This window comes from Furipterus horrens, unplaced genomic scaffold (genome assembly GCF_987537825.1).
Source record: "Furipterus horrens unplaced genomic scaffold, mFurHor1.1.pri manual_scaffold_1, whole genome shotgun sequence".
NCBI lineage: Eukaryota > Metazoa > Chordata > Mammalia > Chiroptera > Furipteridae > Furipterus > Furipterus horrens.
The window spans coordinates 124,439,264-124,455,945 of record NW_028327171.1 but is presented as its reverse complement, the minus strand read 5'-3'; the positions used below and the strand labels follow the sequence as shown (position 1 = coordinate 124,455,945).

At 39.8% G+C, this 16,682-nt stretch overlaps 1 pseudogene; it reads left to right on the top strand.

The window, feature by feature from the left end:
* The first annotated feature begins 1,351 nt into the window (after nt 1–1,351).
* LOC150021886 (elongation factor 1-alpha 1 pseudogene) lies at nt 1,352–2,719 on the top strand (annotated as a pseudogene).
* Nucleotides 2,720–16,682: the final 13,963 nt, after the last annotated feature.

Genomic DNA, 16,682 nt, shown 5'->3' with positions numbered 1-16,682 from the left:
CAATCTAAGAATCAGAAACAGACAAGAAAAGTTACTTAAAATGAGATGACAAAGAAATAACACCCCATCAAAAGGAAAGGAGGAATCCCCAGAAAGACTGCTAAATAGAGGCAAGCAAACTATCAGACATGTAATTCAAAACAATAATTATAAGGAAGCTCAATGAGCTCAGCCAGCTGAAAAATACTAAAAAAAAAAAAAAAAAAAAAAAAAAAAAAAAAAAAAAAAAACTCCAGGGGAACTACAAATAACTCCAGGGAAGCTACAAGGAACTTAGTGTGAACTACACCAGGATTAAAAAGGACATAGAAACTATCAATAGGAGCCAAGAAGAAATGAAGAATAGAACTTCTGAATTGAAGAACACAGTAAAAGGAATCAAAAGCAGTCTAGATGAAGCAGAGGGTCCGATCATCAAGGGGAAGGACAACATACAAAAAAATTCCCAGACAGTGCAACAAAATGAAAAAAAGATGAAAAAGAATGAAGAGGTTTTATAGAGCTGAAGGACAACATGAAATGTAATAATATCTATATCATAGGGATACCAGGAGGAGAAGAAGAGGAGCAAGGACTAGAAAATCTGTTTGAAAAACTAATGACAGAAAACTTCCCTAACTTGAGAGAAGAAGTCATGCAAGACCAGGAAGCACAGAGGATCCCACTAATGACGAACTCAAACAGGCCCACTCCAAGACACAACATAATTAAAGTGGCAAAACGCAAAGACAAAGACAGAATCCTAAAGGCAGAAAGAGAGAAACAGCTAATAACACACAAGGGTGCACCGATGGCAAAAATATTCCAAGCAATGAAAAACAAAGGCCTACAACCAAGACTCCTCTACACAGCAAAGCTCTCATTCAAAATGGAAGGTAAAAACAGGAGTTTCCCAGACAAAAGAAGGCTAAAAATATATACTTCCATCAAACCAGGAATGCAAGATATTCTAAAGAGTCTGCTTTACGAAGTTGAAGAAAAAGAGGAACAGAGGAACACAGGTACAAAGGGGAGGGGAATGACAATGAATAAGTAGCTCTCAATAATAACCATAAACATAAATGAATTAAATGCACCAATCAAAAGATATGAAGTAGCTGAATGGATAAGAAAACTTACACGCATATATGCTCTTTACAAGAAACCCGTCTCAGGACAAAAGATCTACAGACTGAAAGTGAAGGGAAGGAATAAAATATTTCAAACAAACGGACATAGTAAAAAGCTGGGGTAGCAATACTTGTATCAGACAAAAATATTTCACAACAAAGTCCATAAAAAGAATCAAAGACTTTTTCGCAACGGGTTTGCCGCCAGAACACAGATATCGTGAAAACGACCACTACTAAATCAAAGCCAAAATGGGAAAGGAAAAGACTCACATAAACATTGTGGTCATTGGACATGTAGATTCCGGCAAGTCTACCACTACTGGCCATCTGATCCACAAATGTGGTGGGATCGACAAAAGAACCATTGAAAATTTTGAGAAGGAAGTCGCTGAGATGGGCAAGGTCTCCTTCAAGTACGCCTGGGTCTTGGATAAACTTAAAGCTGAACATGAGTGTGGTATCACCATTGATATCTCCCTGTGGAAATTTGAGACCAGCAATTATTATGTGACCATCATCGATGCCCCCGGACACAGAGACTTTATCAAAAACATGATTACAGGTACATCTCAGGCTAACTGTGCTGTCCTGATTGTTGCTGCTGGTGTTGGTGAATTTGAAGCAGGTATCTCCAAGAATGGGCAGAACCGTGAGCATGCCCTTCTGGCTTACACATTGGGTGTGAAACAGCTAATTGTTGGTGTTAACAAAATGGATTCCACTGAGCCACCCTACAGCCAGAAGAGATACAAGGAAATTGTTAAAGAAGTCAGCACCTATATTAAGAAAATTGGCTACAACCCTGACACAGTAACATTTGTGCCAATTTCTGGTTGGAATGGTGACAACATGCTGGATGGAAAGTCACCCATAAAGATGGCAATGCCAGTGGAACCACACTGCTTGAATCTCTGGATTGCATCCTGCCACCAACTCGTCCAACTGAGAAGCCTCTTCATCTGCCCCTCCAGGATGTCTATAAAATTGGTGGTATTGGTACTGTCCCTGTGGGTCGAGTGAAGACTGGTGTTCTCAAACTCGGCATGGTGGTCACCTTTGCTCCAGTCAACGTTACAACTCAAGTAAAGTCTGTTGAAATGCACCATGAAGCTTTGAGTGAAGCTCTTCCTGGGGACAACGTGGGCTTCAATGTCAAGAACGTGTCTGTCAAAGATGTTCATCGTGGCAATGTGGCTGGTGACAGCAAAAATGACCCACCAAGGGAAGCAGCTGGCTTCACAGCTCAGGTGATTATCCTGAACCATCCAGGCTAACTCAGTGCTGGATATGCTCCTGTTCTGGATTGTCACACAGCCCATATTGCTTGCAAATTTGCTGAACTGAAGGAGAAGATCAATCGTCATTCTGGGAAAAAGCTGGAAGATGGCCCAAAGTTTTTGAAATCTGGTGATGCTGCCATCATTGATATGGTTTCTGGCAAGCCCATGTGTGTTGAGAGCTTCTCTGACTATCCTCCTCTGGGCCTCTTTGCTGTTCGTGACATGAGACAGACAGTGGCTGTGGATGTCATCAAAGCAGTGGACAAGAAGGCAGCTGGAGCTGGCAAAGTTACTAAGTCTACCGAGAAAGCTCAGAAGACTAAATGAATATTATCCCCAACACCTGCCACCCGAGTCTTACTCAGTGGTGGAAGAACGGTCTCAGAACTGTTTGTCTCAACTGGCTATTTAAGTTTAATAGTAAACGACTGGTTAATGACTACAGTGCATCGTTAAACCTTCAGAAGGAAAGGAGAATTTTGTGGACCATTTGGGGATTTTTGTGTGTGTGGCAGTTAAATTATTAGTTTTTAAAATCAGTACTTTTTAATGGAAAAAACTTGACCAAAATCTGTCACAGAATTTTTGAGACCCATTAAAATAAAGTTCAATGAGAAAATTAAAAAAAGGAGTCAAAGAAGGACATTTCATAATACTTAAGGGGGAATTCATCAAAAAGGTATAACCCTTGTAAACATATATGAACCCAATATATAGGAGCACCCAAATATATAGGGAAAATCTTGGAGGACTTTAAGAAGGATATCAACTACAACACACTCACAGTAGGGGATTTTAACACCCCATCATCAACAATGGACAGATCTTCCAAGCAAAGAAACACTAATTATATTATGGCATTGAACAACACTCTAGATGAAATGGACTTAATTGATATGTACAGAACTTTTCAACCCAAAGAAGCAAAATATAAACCCCTTTCAAATGCACATGGAACATTTTCAAAGATAGACCACGTGGTAGGACACAAAATAAGCCTCAATAAATTCAAGAAATTGAAATTATATCAAAAATTGTCTCAGATCACAATGGCTTGAAACTTGAAACCAACCACAAGGAAAAACAAAACAAAAACATTCAAATTCATGGAACAAAATAACATACAATTAAATAATGAATAGGTTAATAATGACATCAAGGAAGAAATTTAAAAGTTTCTGGAAACAAATGAAAATGAACACACAACAACCCAAAACCTATAGGACACAGTGAAGGCAGTCCTGAGAAGGAAGTTTATAGCAATAAGGGCTACCTAAAAAGAATAGAAAAATCTCAAATAAAACAAAAAAAGAACCAAAAAAAAATCTAAAATAAACAACTTAACCGTACATTTGCAAGAACTAGAGAAGCAACAACAAACAAATCCCAGAGTGAATAGAAGGAAATAAGCAAGATCAGAGCAGAATTAAATGACATAGAGTCTAAAGGAACAATTCAAAGGATCAATAAATCCAGGAGCTGGTTTTTTGAAAAGATAAACAAAATTGACAAGCCTTTAACCAGACTCATCAACAAAAAAGGAGAGAAGACATGAATAAATAAAATCATAAATGAAAGAGGAGAAATTAGAAGCGATATCACAGAAATACAAAGGATTGTAAAAAAATTACTGTGAACAACTATATGACAAGAAATTTGACAACCTGGGTGAAATGGACAAATTTCTGGAAACATATAATCTTCCAAAATCAAACCAAGAAGAAGCAGAAAACCTGAATAAAATTATAATAACTAGTGAAATTGAAGCAGAAATCAAAACACTCCTGGCACACAAAAGCCCCAGACCAGAGGACTTCACAGGTGAATTTTACCAAACAATTAAAGAACTAAAACTACTTTTGTTTCAGAAGACTCAATACAAGAAACTGAAAAAGTTAGCATACAGTATTCTCTTTCTTTTCAGTGATTTGACAGGTCAAAAAGATTATGGGCTCTGATTCAGTATTATGTTGCTCTTAATAATACATATGACAATAATGTGAATTTATACACTATAAAATATTAAACAAACTAAGTAATTTAAAACATTAAAAAAAAAAACTAACTCCTATCTTTCTCAAACTATTCCAAAAATCCAAGAAGAAGAAAGACTCCTAAACTCTTTCTATGAGGTCAGTATCATTCTAATTCCAAAACCAAGTCAAGACAAAATGAAGAAAGAGAACTACAGGCCAATATCGCTAATGAATATAGATACTAAAGTCTTCAACAAAATACTTGTAAACTGAAGCCAGCAATACATTAAAAAGATTGCACACCACAATCAAGTGGGATTCATCCCAGGGATGCAAGGATGGTTTAATATTTGCAAATCAATAATGGTAATACATCACATAAACAAAATGAAAGACAAAAATTACATGATCATATCAATAGATGCTGAAAAAACATTTCATAATATCCAGCATCCATTTATGATAAAACAGTTAATCAGATTGTGGGAGAAGGGGTGGGCTGGGTGGGGGAGAGAAATGGGGGAAAAATGAGATAACTGTAATTGAAAAACCAAAAAATAAAAATAAAATAAATAAAATAAATAAAAAAACATTAATCAAACTGGGAATAGAGGGAGCATACCTCAACATAATAAAGGCCGTATATGAGAAACCTGCAGCCAACATCATACTCAATGGACAAAAATGAAAGCTATCCCCCTAAGACCAGGAACAAGACAAAGATGTCCACTCTCTCCACTTCTATTCAAACATAGTTTTGGTAGTTCTAGCCACAACAACCAGACAAGAAAAAAAAAGGCATTCAAGTTGGAAAGGAGGAAGTAAAACTGTCATTATTTGCCGACAACATGATAGTGTATATAGAAAACCCTATAGGCTCCACCAAAAAACTGTTCAACTTAATAAGTGAATTTGGCAAAATAGCAGGATACAAAGTCAATATTCGGAAATCAAAGGCATTTTTGTACACCAACAATGAAATATCAGTGACAGAAACTAGAAGAAAAAAACCCATTTACTATAGTAACAAGAAAAATAAAATACCTAGGAATAAACTTAACCAAGGAGGTAAAAGACCTGTACTTGGAAAACTAGAGAACACTGAAGAATTAAATTAAGGATGATACAAATAAATGGAAGCATATACCATGTTCATTAATTGGAAGAATTAACATCATTAAAATGGCCACACTACCCAAAGCAATTTATAGATTCAATGCAATCCCTATTAAAATACCAATGACATATTTCACAGAACTAGAACAAATACTTCAAAAATTTATATAAAACCAAAAATGACAATATATTGCCTCAGTAATCTTGAGAAGGAACAAAGTAGGAAGAATCACAATGCCTGATATCAAACTATATTACAAGGCCACTGTAATCAAAACATTCTGGTACTGGCATAAGAACAAACAGATCAACAGAATAGAATAGAGAACCGAAAAATAAATCCAGGTCTATATGGTCAACTAATATTTGACAAAGGGGGCAGGAGCATAAAATGGAGTAAAAATAGCTTCTTCAACAAATGGTGTTGGGAGAACTGTACAAGTACATGAAAAAAAGTGAAACAAGACCACCGACTTAACCATACACCAGAACAAACTCAAGATGAATGAAAGACTTAAATGTAAGCCATGACACCATAAGAGTCCTAGAGGAAAACATAGGCAGCAAAATTTCAGATATTCCATGCAGGAGTGTTATCAATATATCTTCTAGGGCAAGGGAAATAAAGGAAAGAATAAACAAATGGGACTACATCAAACTAGAAATTTTCTGCTCAGTGAAAGAAAACATCAGCAAAATAAAAAGGGAACCAACCATATGGGAAAACATATTTGGCAATGATAGTTTGGACAAGGGTTTGAGCTGCAAAATATGTAAAGAACTAATATGGCTCAACACCAGGAAGGTAAAACAATCCAATTTAAAAATGAGCAAAGGGGACTTCTGGCCAAGATGGAGCCATAGGCAGACATGCTGCATCTCTCCACAATTAAGAAGACTTACAACTACCTCAAAACTAGACACAACCAGAAGTTCCAGAATATCAAGCTGCATGGAGGCCCAACAAACAAAGATATAAAGAAGAAATACTCATCCGACAGGTAGGAGGGGTGGAGCCAGGGCAGAGAGGATGCCAGTGTGTGGTGGCAGCAGCGGCAGTGGCAGGGGCAGACCAGTGGAAAACACAGTCACACATTTTAAAAAGTTGGGAGGGACACCCGGGGAGCATTCCCAGTCCCAGACCAGGCCACGTGCTAACGGTCCCAGTGCCAGGGAAAACAAAGCTTCATTGCTTCTGACTATGCAGGCCAGTGGGAGTTGGGATGGAGGAGACTGCCAGTCTCTCAGCAGAGTCTGCTTGTTTGAATGGCCCCATGGTCCTAGAACATGGGCGGACCCACCCACTCTGGGAACAATGACCATGGCAACAGCTAAAGAGGCACCAATCTTATACGGAGGTGGGAGAGTTGCCTGGAAGAGGGGCGAGTGCTGAGTGGGAGGCATTATTTCCTCTCAAACCCCTCCCCCCCCCACAGCACCACAGCGTGGTGAAATGGGTCACCCTGTTCTGATGAATACCCAAGGTTCTGCCCTTTACAACATAACAGGAGTGACAGCTTATCTAAGAAACAGAGGCAAACAAACAGAGGAGCCTGTCAAGATGCGGAGACAGAGAAGTATGGCCCAAAAGAGGGAATGGATCAAGGTTCTAGTGGGAGAACTAAGTGACCAGGAGATAGCCAACCTAACAGACAAGGAGAGAGCCAACCTAACAGATGCAGAGTTCAAAACACTAGTTGTGGGCAACCACTCCTCATGGTTTAAGGAATTGTAGACCCGGCCTGAGCATGACGAGCCACAAGCGTCCCGGCCGAGCTTATCTCTAATAAGTCTCAACATAAGGCTGCGTGCGGAACATGACTGTTAACCACTCAGAGGTCTGTCATGGGAATTAGATCAAAGAGCGCTTATTAAGCTCATTGTGCTTTAAAACTTGCTCTGCTTTCCTTATCAGCAATGTAGTATAAGCTATCTTTAGCAGGGAGTATATGGAACCCTGCACCTGGTCCAAATGTTTTATAGACCTTGACTCTAATCAGTCAGTGTGACTCCCAAATTAGTGTATGTTATCTGTTACTGTCAAATGCCTGAATACAATAGACAATTTATGAATTTTAGCCTTGTATCTCTCGTATGTATCCTCCTCAATAAAAGACATGAATGATGAAGGTTTGGCTACTGATCTCCACTAGAGAGGCAATCACTTTCCTTCCCCCAGACATAATAAAGTGTCCTCGGTAAAAGTTTGTTCCGCCGTGGTCATGAAGCCTCTGCTGGAGAGAGCAACTTCCAACCGAGCCTATGGTGTGTGTGGCACCTCCACCATAACTGGTGATAAAGATACTCACAGGCCTGACAGATATGCTTGAGTATGGCAAGCGCATAAGGGAACAAGTGAAGGCTATGCTAAGTGAAATGAAGAAAAATCCACACAAAACCAGTGGTGAAGGGAAGGAAGCCAGGGTTCAAATCAATGATTTGGAACATAAGAAAGAAAAAAACAGTCAATTAGTACAGAATGAGGAAAAAAGAATTGCAAAAAAAATGAGGAGAGGCTTAAGAACATTTGGGACAACTTTAAATGTACCAACAACCGAATCATTAGGGTGCCAGAAGGAGAAGAGGAAGAGCAAGAAATTGAAAGCTTATGTGAAAAAAATAATGAAGAAAAACTTCCCAAATTTGGTGAAGAAAATGGACATACAAGTCCAGGAAGCACAGAGTCCCAAACAAGCTAGACCAAAGGAGGACCACACCAAGACACATCATAATTAAAGTGCAAAAGGTGAAAGATAAAAAAAGAATCTTAAAAGCAGCCAGAGAAAAGCAGAGAATTGCCTACAAAGGAGTGCCTATAAGATTGTCAGCTGATTTCTCAAAAAAACTTTGCAGCAAAAAGGGACTGGCAAGAAGTATTCAATGTAATGAAAAGCAAGGACCTACAACCAAGACTACTCTATCCAGCAAAGCTATCATTTAGAATGGAAGGGCAGATGAAGTGCTTCCCAGACAAGCTAAAGTTAAGAGTTCATCATCACCAAGGCAGTATTATATAAAATGTTAAAGGGACTTATTTAAGAAAAAGAACATCAAAACTATGAACATTAAAATGACAACAAACTCACAACTATCAACAACTGAATCTAAAAAGTACAAACAAAATCCAACTAAGCTAACCAGAATAGGAACAGAATCATAGTATGGGGATCATTTGGAGGATTATCAGCTGGAAGGCAGAAGGGGTATAAATGGGGAAATGGTGCAGGGACTAAGGAGCATAATTGGTTGGTACAAAATAGTCAGGGGACAGTTAATAATATAGAAAAGGGTGAAGCCAAAGAACTTATATGCATGAAGAGTGGGATTGCTGGAGGGAAAGGGGGGTACTGGGAAGAAGGGAGCAAATGGAAAAGAAATTGGGACTTGTAACAACATAATCAATAAAATATACTTTAAAAAATGGGCAAAGGACCTGAATAGACTATTCTCCAAGGAGGGCATACAGATGGCCCATGGACACATGAAAAGATGCTCAACATCACTGGCCATCAGAAAGATGTAAATTAAAACCACAATGAGATGTCACTTCATACCTGTCAGAATGTTGATCATTAATAAATTAACAAACAAGAAGTGCTGGTGAGGATATAAACAAAAGGGAACCCTAGTGCTCTGTTAGTGCGGATGCATACTGGTGCAGCCACTGTGAAAAACGGTATGGAATTTCCTCAAAAAATAAAAAATGGAACTGCCTTTTGAACCAGTGATTCTGTTACAGAGCAAAAGGGGGTTCTTTCACGTGGTGCATTGGTGTAAAACCCAACAACTAGTGCTGAGGAAAACAGGTCTTTATTTACAGTATTCCAACCTGGGGAGGGCAGTGAGCACTTCAGCTCAGAGCCCTGTTCTCCCACAGGACCTAGCACTTCCCTTGCTCCCCAAAAGGCTAGAAGCCAAAAACATGCCCAGAAGTTCCCCATTCCTTATCTGTCAGCTGTCTCCTTTAGGATCTGGGGTACAATGCCATCAGCCTCCATATAACAGTCCAGGAAAACATGTGCTGTGTTGCATTGGATCATGAATGGTTCTCTCTCTGCCCTTTTCAAAGTCGCATGGTGTCCTCTATCCCTTTCAAAGCAGCATGGAGTTCTGCCTTTCAAAGCAGCATGGAGTTCTGCCTTTCAAAGCAGCATGGAGTTCTCCCTTTCAAAGAAGCATGGAGTTCTCTTCTCCCTTTCAAAGCCGCATGTAGTTCTCCTGGCCAAAATGCCTGCCACCTATTTTTAAATTCTGGACTGTGTCCTCTGATGCATTAGGCATGGTAACCAGTTCTGACCATTCACAGAACCTTGAGCAGGCTCTGTATGCTCTTTCTGCACCATTCCATGGTCCCCTCCCATCTCCCTGGGGCCTTGGAAGCACCAAAGCCATTTGTATAACTAAGACACTAGCTACTAGACATAGTTATACAAAGGCATCTTAAAAGCTCTTCCCTTCACCCCATCCCCCAACCCACAGGCTCTGGGGATTTTTGAGGACCCCCACTCTGTAACAGTTCCACTGCTGGGAATGTACCCTAAGAATCTCAAATCACCTATTTAAAAGAACTTAACCACCCCTATGTTCATAGCAGTGCTGTTTACAATAGGCAAGTACTAGAAATAGCTTAAGTGCCTATCAGCAAATGAGTGGATCAAAAAAATTGTACATTTACACAATGGAATACTACATATCAGAGAGAAATAAGGAACTACTACTTTTTGTGACAACATGGATGGAACTTCAGAATATTATATTAAGGGAAATAGGCCAGTTGGTGAAAGAAAAATATCATATAATCTCACCTATAAGAGGAATCTAATGAACAGAATAAACTAATATGCAAATAGTCATGGAAACATGGAACAGACTGACAGCTGCCAGAGGGGAGTGGGGAGGGGGATAATTGTGTAAAGAAGGGAAAGAGACTAATCAAAGAACATGTATGAATGACCCATGCACATGAACAACAGTGTGGGAATTGACTGTGGGACCAGTGGGTAGGCTGGGCGGAGGTAGGCAAAGGGGGAAAAACTGTAATATAATAACAATTAAAAAAAAAAAAAGATGGCTACACAAAAATTCACCAACTTTGATAATTTTTTTTAAAGCTCACTGATATGACAACTGTTACAAAATAATCTAACAAAATTGTTTCAAAAGAAGTTAAAGACAACTAAGCACTACTAGAGCCATCTTATGGAAAAAAACAAATGAACTATCTTGGCTAATGCATAGTTTATAACACTTTTTCTAGAGTGTCCTCAGAAGACTGAGGCCTATGGAGTCAATTTTGGTTTCGGTCATTTCCTCTATTCATTAGTAATGTTTCCAGGCATCACAGGTCTGACATAGTTTAGGCACCAGACTTATGTTCTAAGGTGTGCCTATTCCAATGGTTCTGCAAGTATCCCTCCTGGATCAACAATACTACCTGGGGAGTTGTTAGAGGTGAAAATTCTCAGGCCCCATCCTAGACTTAAGACTCTGGGGTGGGGCCCAGCAGTCTGTAGTATAGAGTAGAGTCCAACCTTTTTTACACCAGGGACCAATTTTGTGTAAGACACTTTTTCATGGACCGGGGAGGGAGGTCAATGGCTTTATAGCCTGCCACCAGATTCAGCTTAATTGTCAGTTGTCACTCAGTGATAGGGTTTTGATGTGAATGTACAAGCAACTCATTTATTATGGGCTCCGCACAGTCAAACAACTCTGCTCATGACAATCTGTATTTGCAGCTACTTCCCAGTGCTAGCATCAGCACCTCAGCTCCACCTCAGATCATCATGCATTAGATTCTTATAAGGAGCACTCAACCTAGATTCCTCACATGCACAGTTCACAGTAGGGTTCATGTTCCTTATGAGAATCTAATGCCACTGCTGATATGGCAGGAGGTGGAGTGCAGGTGGTAATGTAAGCGATGGGGAACAACTGTAAATACAAATGAAGCTTTATTCACTTACCTGCTGCTCACCTGCTGTGTGGCCTGGTTTCTAAGAGGATCAGTACCAGTCTGTGGCCCAGGGATTGGGGACCCCTGGTATAAAGTACCCTTCAGCTGATTCTGATGAACACTCAAATTTGAGAACTACTGAGCTAACAGATGGCTTAAAAGATATTGGGTGAAGAACATTGGCCAGAAATGCCAACAACTTAGTAACTAATTAAAGTGCATAAAAAATACTACAGTTTCATTCCTAAAATGTGAGCCACTATAAAGAAGCTGAGGACCTTGTGGGTTGTACAAATGAGGCCAAAAATGAGAATTAATAGAAGTTAAACTTTATTGAGAAATTACTAAGTACTAGGCACTGCTCTAAGTTGTTACATGATAATTCATTTATTCTCCACAATATCCTGTGATGTAGTATTGTTATTATCTCCATTTAACATATGGGGAAAGCGAGGTACAGAGAATCAGTAGCTCGCTCAAAGATACATAGCCAGGAAGTGACAGAGACTAACCTAGGGCTTTGTGACTAAATCCCCATCTCTTACCACTTTGCAATACCCTTTCCTTTATGCTGTAACCAAACCCAGGTTTGGCTACCTGCCACTGCAAAAGCCAAACTTGTGAGACAGGTGCTCATGGAAAGGAAAGAGGTTTATTCAAGTGCCAGGCAACTGAGAAGATGGGGACTCTTATCCCAAAGCCCATCTCCTCTTCTCAATACAGGCAGAGGGTTTTATAAGGAGGGAGAGAGAAGGCAGAACAAAGAGATCAGGGGCATGGGTTGAAAAGTTCTCTATGTGCAGACCAGCACAATCCATTCTGATAAGGATCTCTAAAGTGGTCAAGCAATGGTCTATTTTGCATCATCTTGGCTTGTGTCCTGATTTTACTGCTGAAGGTCAGCAAATCTCCCAGAGCTGAAATGACTGAAGGTCAAAATCTGTATTCTGTATCTTCTGAAGTTAATTCCTAGGATTCTTATAAAGACATGCTGTTTATCTACAAGCTACATATTAGTCAGAGTCAGCATTTACAGAATGAATGTCAAAAGAACTGTGAGGTAGGTTACAATTCCCCACTGTTACACCACTAGCCTTTTTGAAAGAGAAATTTGGCTTCCTGTTTAGCCTTTTCTTTGGTAGTAGAAGAAACAGACTCAAAGACTGTTAGCTATTTTTTTCTTGGAAAGAAAGAAAGCCAAGAAGATAAGAAGTCATTTCTATGGCTCTCTTATTATTTGTAAATAGGAAAGAAACATTGGGAAGCAATACACTAAAGGGAAATCTGAACTTTGAAATTAAATGGACATGGGCTCAAAGTACTGCTCACTGTGGGTGATTCTGTGAGAAAATATTGTCCTCACCTGTAAATTGAGAAAGGGACTGAGCCATTTAAGGAAACCAAAAAAAGAAAGGAATTGGGGTGGGATGGTAAAAGAGAAGAAGGAAAAGAAAAAGAGAGAGAGAAGAGAGATAAAGAGAGACAGAGGTTGAAGGAAGGTGGTAATGAAAGAGAGAGGAAGAAAGAAACGAAGAAAGGGTTTGGTTTAATATGTAATTCCATTTGAGTTTTATTCCAGATAACTAGTATAAGAATCCACAGCTTTCCAGAAAACTCTGAAAAAACTTAATAGTTGTCTATGGCTGAACATAAATTTTCTTAAAGTTAATACAAATTTTGGGACAATATGTAAAAGATGTAGTTTTAGGTGGTCACTTCTTAGCTAAGCAATTAACCAAGGCTCTCTAGAGCCTTTACATACCACTGAATATTCACCTCTTTGGGAGCAAACTTCATGCCCTCTTTCACCTGGTTCTGAGCTTTCAGACTTGGTGCGTGCTTGGGAAAATAATAGACTAATTGCTCCAGGTTGTGGGTGTGGCAGCAATGGTGGTGGCAGTGGCAGTGGCAGGCTGGCAGAAAACACAGTCACACATTTTAAAAAGTAGGGACGGACACCTGGGGAGCACTCCCAGCACCAGACAAGACCGCACAGCTCACGGTCCCAACGCCAGGGAAAATAAAACCCCATTGCTTCTGACTGTGCAAACCCCTGAGGGTTGGAGTGGAGGAAGAAACTGCTGGTTTCTTGGCCAGGTCCGCTTGTTTAAAGGGCCCCCACAGTCCTAGAACTCTGTAGACCCACCCACTCTGGGAACTATGGCCAGAGCAATAGCTAGAGAGGTGCTGGTCCCATACAAAAGTGGGAGAAGTGCCTGGGAAAGGGGTGAGTGCTGAGCATGTGGCATTGTTTCCTCTCAGACACCTCCCCCATATACAGCACCACAGTGTGGTGAAACGGGTCGCCCTGTACTGAAAAATACCTAAGGCTCTGCCCCTTACAATGTAACAAGTGTGACAGCTCTACCTAAGACACAGAGGCAAACAAACACAGGAGCCTGTCCAAATGTGGAGACAAAGAAGTATGGCCCAAAAGAGGGAACAGATCAAGGGTTCAGTGGAAGAATTAAGCGACAAGGAGATAGCCAACCTAACAGGCATAGAGTTCAAAACACTGGTGATAAAGATACTCACAGGCTGGACCGATATGCTTAAGTACAGAAAACGCATGAGAAAAGAAGTGAAGGCTATGCTAAATGAAATGAAGGGAAATCCATAAAAACCAATGACGAAGGGAAGGAAACCGGGGTTCAAATCAATAACTTGGAACATAAGAAAGAAAAAAACAGTCAGCCAGTACAGAATGAGGAAACAAGAATTGAAAAAAATGAGGAGAGGCTTAGGAACCTCTGGGACAACTTTAAACATATCAACATATGAATCATAGGGGTGCCAGAAGGAGAAGAGGAAGAGCAAGAAATTGAAAGCTTATATACGAAAATAATGAAGGAAACTTCCCAAATTTGGTGAAGGAAATAGATATACACGTCCAGGAAGCACAGAGAGTCCCAAACAAGCTAGACCAAAGGAGGACCACACCAAGACACATCATAATTAAAATTCCAAAGGTGAAAGACAAAGAGAGAATCTTAAAAGCAGCCAGAGAAAAGTAGAGTTACCTACAAAGGGGTGCCTATAAGATTATCACTTTATTTCTCAAAAAAAACTTGGAAGGAAAGAAGGGACTGGCAAGCAGTATTCAATGTGATGAAAAGCAAGGACCTACAACCAAGATTAATCTATCTAGCAAAGCTATCATTTAGAATGGAAGAGCAAATAAAGTGCTTCCCAGACAAAGTAAAACTAAAAGAGTTCATTATCACCAAGCCATTATTATATGAAATGTCAAAGGGATTTACTTAAGAAAAAGAAGATCAAAACTATGAACACTAAAATGACAACAAAATCACAACTATCAACAACAGAATCTAAAAAATAAAAACAAAACTCAACTAAGCAAACCAGAATAGGAACAGAATCATAGGTACGGGGATCATTTGGAGTGTTATCAACTGGGAGAGGGGAGTGGGGAGAAATGGGGAAATGGTGCAGGGATTAAGAAGCATAATCGGCTGGTACAAAATAGACAGGGGGAAGTTAAGAATAATATAGGAAGGGGTGAAGCCAAGGAACTTATATGCACAACCCATGGACATGAACTAAGGGGGAGTGAAATTGCTGGAGGAAAGGTAGGTACTGGGCAGAGGGGAGCAAAGGGATAAAAAAATTGGGACTACTGTAACAATATAATCAATAAAATATACTTAAAAATTAAGAATTAAAAAATGCATTGTGGAAAACACCTGCTGAATAAGTAAATAAATATAATCAACTTTATTTACTTGAGAATATCCTAAATGTTAGCTGTGCTGATTTACATTATTTATACCTGATAAGTGTTAGTTAATGCCATGTCTCTCAGGCATTTTTTTTTTCAAGAATATTTGGGTGGCTAGTATCACACAAAATCTATTTGAGAATCCCTGACTTGATCAGCTCCCTTTTCTAGACAATTTTGCATTTTATCAGAAACACCCATGGGGGTGACTTTTACAGAAGTTTCAGAAAATAAGGCAAGACACTTAGAGAAGAGAAGGAATGATTCCTGGGCAAAGAGGTCAGATTTTCTAAACTCCAACCATTCCCATGCAGATGGACTGCAGTGGATGTGTAACCATGATTTAATATTACCTATCTAGTGATCAAAGTTATGTGCTCTGTAACAAATCAGAGCATGTTGTGAACCCTGTGCTTTCACCTCTGGCCAAATTCTCATTGTAGTTGAATAGGCTGTTCCTAGAGTAAGGAATGCTGATGCCAGCAACAAAATCACAGATGTCCAGTTGACACACATTGAAAAATGACACCAAACCAGAAAAATGAACCTGAGCCAGAACTGCACATCACCAGAAATTCCACAGTTCCCTTTTTCATACTATTCCTCTATATAATTTGGCTGAAGTGCCTGAGATGTTAAAATGGGCTTTGGGACAAGAGTCCCCCATCTTCTCAGGTGGATGGCACTTAAATAAACTTCTTTCCTTTTCACCAGCAACTGTCTCATGAGTTTGGTTTTTGTGGGAGCAGGCAGCCAGACCTGCATTCAGTTTCAGCTTTTGGTGAGCCAACCAGGTAGGAGTGAGGACTCCAGTAATCCCTGAGGAGTCCAGGCTGAGGTCTCCAGCTGCTTATGGCAGGCCAACCCCAGAGAAAGGACAATAGGGACTTCCCAGAAGCTGCCAAGAGGTTATTTTGTTAGGGAATTTCCCTGCTCTCCTTCCTAAAGTTACCAACCACCTGAAGCACTTGACTGGGAGAAGAAGACAGGCTTTGGGTAGTCAAAGGGCTCAGCAACTGGGTAAGTCAAACCAGTGTGCACCACAAGAATCCTCTACTACTGCCATTTGGGCTTTATGCCATTTAGATCTAGTTTGGACCATTTGCAGTACTGCTTGGCAGTAGATACAACCCTGACTTTAATCCCAGGCCCTCAGGAACAAGCAAGGGGTTTGTTTGTGAGTGCTCATTTGTTCTGATGGAGTTCTGGATCCAAATTCTGTTGCTATGCTTTTACATTTCCAGGAATTGGGCTTTTGTTTTTATGTTTCGTTTTGTTTTGATTTTGCTATTGCGGACTTGGTTTGATCATTGCTGTTTTGTGCACACTGGGAATCCTGTGTCTCCACCGTTTGGGTTTTATGCCATTTGGACCTCATCAGGGTCATTTGCAGTAGCAGTTGGTGTGAGATAAGATTCTAAGGCTAGTGTGTCAGTCCTTCCTTTTGGAAGATTTAGTTTGAAAGTATTCGTTTGTTTGAACTTTGCCTTTGCTTTAGATGTT